The sequence below is a fragment of the Rosa chinensis genome, chromosome 1 (assembly GCF_002994745.2).
Source record: "Rosa chinensis cultivar Old Blush chromosome 1, RchiOBHm-V2, whole genome shotgun sequence".
Taxonomy (NCBI): Eukaryota; Viridiplantae; Streptophyta; class Magnoliopsida; order Rosales; family Rosaceae; genus Rosa; species Rosa chinensis.
Genome location: NC_037088.1, coordinates 5,786,179 through 5,789,588, shown reverse-complemented (window position 1 = coordinate 5,789,588; position 3,410 = coordinate 5,786,179).

Sequence of the window (3,410 nt, the reverse complement as noted above, 5' to 3'; positions counted from 1 at the left end):
TTAAGTAAACGGGTTTGGATTTAGGTTGATCCGATCCAAATTCGGTCAATTTACAGGTTTAATAATGAGATCCATGGAGCTATTCTTTGATAGCAATCAGGTATAATTAATCTCACCTCTTATTGTGAGATTTGGCTAGCGTTATTATAAACTAGAGTTGTTAGTTTGGTTAAGTTGGATTACCTGAAAGCTTCACGGGGATTACTTTACGACAAAGGATCTTCATTAGTCCTATTTCATGTGCGAAGCCTCTTCGTAAAAACCCATTCATCTTCATTCTAAACGCGAACATTTCCATTGATAATTATATTCAATTCTTCCATTGTGGTATTATCATAGATGACCATGGTGATATACTTTATCTATTTCTGCTGTTAACAAACGCTCGTGAAAACCTGAGTTCGTCGGTCCTCCATTCACCTGACCGGAGTATTGGCGGACCCAGCATAGGACAACTGGGGGCTGACATGCTCACTGGCTTTTTATTCACAGTGTTATTCAGTGATGATGTATAATCTAGAAGACAAAGTTTTGGTCTAAATATAGCATATATGCCCCCACAACCAATCATTTTCAACTTAAATTAAAGAGATGTGCCATGTACCCACTGAGCCCAATACTTTAAAAAGATATAATATTAATTGATAAAATAAGTCTAAAAGATGTGGCACCCAAAAAGGCGTTTTCTTTGGACATAGAGCTTTTAAATAATAAAAGAAATTGTGGAGCTCCATAAAACCCGGAACCTCTTGGTCTAGGGTTTGGCAAACTTCTGCTCGTACGGCAGCGGCTCGATGATCGGTCTGGGTTCGCCTTGCAGCTCTGGTTCGCTACTGGACAGGTTTTGAATGCTCTGTTGCTCGGGTGGTACTAGATAGCAGTCCTTCGCTCAAGGTGCGGTCGGATGGCTAGGTTCTAAGCTTCGTACGATGGCCTATGCGTAGTGGTGTGTGTCGTACAGGGATGATTGGTGTCGGCATGGACTCTATTGATTAGCGGCGGCGATGGTCTGATGGTCCGAGCCGGTATGGTTCTGAGGAGCTATGCGGCGGCGAAGTCTGTGGGATCCGGCAGCGGCTTGTTGGCTGGAGTGTTTGCACGGCAATGGTGTCTGCTGGACCTGGTCGGCGAGTTTTAGGGTGTAGATCGACGGGAAAAGCGGTGCGACTAGCTGCAATGGAGGAGGGTGCTACACATATCATATACGGTAGGCTGGAGTGTGGGCTCGGACAGCTGTCCTGCTGGGCCTAGAGTTTTCGGCTTTTCTTTTTGAGCTGCTGGGCCTTTAACTTGGACTAGGGCTTTGGCCCTTGGTCCAACACTATGTTTTTAGTTTTTTGTCTAATTATAATAAATTTCCTTGTATTAGGAACCTAACGAGTGTAGTTTGGCTTGTCTATTCGCTATGTTTTTTTCATAGCTTATAGACTCACTTTGAAGTGAGCGATAAGTTCAAACATAGTTGGTCTATCCTATGTACCACTATGACTACTCCACGAGTCCTTGTTCTGACCATTGTTATGTGTCAGCCGGTGGGTATGTAATGACCTTCTTGGCATGCGCTATTATCAATTGAATTACCATTATCTCAAAAAAATTAAAAAATTAAAAAATAATAATAAAAGAAATATTAACATTTAATAAAAGAATAAAGGGCAGAATAAACATAAAAGCTTGACCTATATTCCTATAGAGATTATTGATGACGTGAAGAAATAAATTTTAATAAAAGCCGATAGAGATTATTGATGACGTGAAGAAATATATATTTATTTCTTTTATTAAATGGGAAGAATTCGCCGAATAAATATATATTTTTAATTATTTATATATAATTATAAAAGAACCATTGGATTGCCACCATCCTTACACCCATTTTCATCTATAGAAAATTACATACAAGTGTCAATTTGAAACTTTAATTAGTTATAAGGCCATCTAAATTTTATTGTACAAATAAGGCCACCAGCATCCCTAAACTATTTCTTTCTTGACAATTTTACCCTTCCTACCTAACAGACCCAATTTTATCGATATGTGATCGCTCTCTCTCTCCACGGTCACATTTTCTCTCTCTCTGCTCCCCCTCTCTCCCTCGTCGATCACAAATCTTCACGGCTTGGTCTCCGCCTCCGATTCCGGCAAACCTCCTGCACGGTGCTCTCTCTCTCTCCTCCGTTTCACGACAGGATCTCCGACGCACGAACTGGATCTCTGATGCACGACGCGGATTGGAACCAGATCTCCGATTCTCTCCTCTGCCTCTCTCTCTCTCCGGCGAAACACTCCTCTCCACCATCACGTCGGCGACTGGAACTGAATCCCGACAGACTAGCCGTTTCGCGACTAGTTCTCGGACGCACGAAATTGATCTCAGATGCAAGATGGATCTCAGCCTCGGCTCCGGCAGCACCCTTCCTCAACGCCATAGCCTATGCTGTTGTCGATTCCATCTCCATCACCTTTCTCAGTCGAAGCCGAACCAAACGGAGACAAGCCGGAGTAGATTCTCACCGTCTCCGCGCGCGAGGACAACGTCGCCGGAATATAGCTCACCGGAATTGATTGTTCTATGGTTCGTTGTGCTAATTTTTTGATTTTCTTATAGATTTGTGGTTTGAATCATATATTGCTACTGTTTTTGAAATGGTTGAAACTCCCTGGGCTATGAACGAACTTGATGTTGTTTATGGTGTTAGAAGTTGTTAAATGCTTGAAATTGCAGAACGTATTGATTGATGGTCCAGTAGCTTGAAATTGCATAACGTATTGATTGATGGTCCAATAGCTTGAAATTGCATCACGTATTGATTGATGGTCCAGTAGCTTGAAATTGCAGTACCTATGTAGTTTTTTATTACTGGTTCAGTAGTTTTGTACGTGTTATAGTAGCTTTATATACCTATGTTAGTTGTTTTTTATTAATGGTCCAGTAGCTTTATACATGTTTTATAGTAGCCTTCTGTATCTGTGTTAGTAGCCTTTTATTACTGATCAAAGTAACTTTGTATGTATGTTATAGTAACATTCTGTATTTATGACAGTAGCTTTTTAGATTGCTTATTATTATTATTATTATCATTATCATTATCTAGTTAATAAAGAGTGCCACGTTTGCGGCGCAGCGATACATTGTTGTTTTTAGTTTTTATTTCAAATACTAATATTTTATTGTATCTTTGTTCTTGCAGAGTTTTGGTGAGAGTAAGTTTTGGTGATGCGAGAGTAGATTTTCTTACTGGTGAGTGTAGCTTTCTGGTGTTGGTGACGGTAGCGTTTATTGTTGATGAGCGTAGCTTTTGGTGTTGGTGATAGTAGCTTTTGGTTTTGGAGAGTGTAGCTTTTGTTGGTGACAGTAGTTTTTGTTACTGGTGACAGTAGCTTTTGTGACATCGCGGGAAATCTCACCG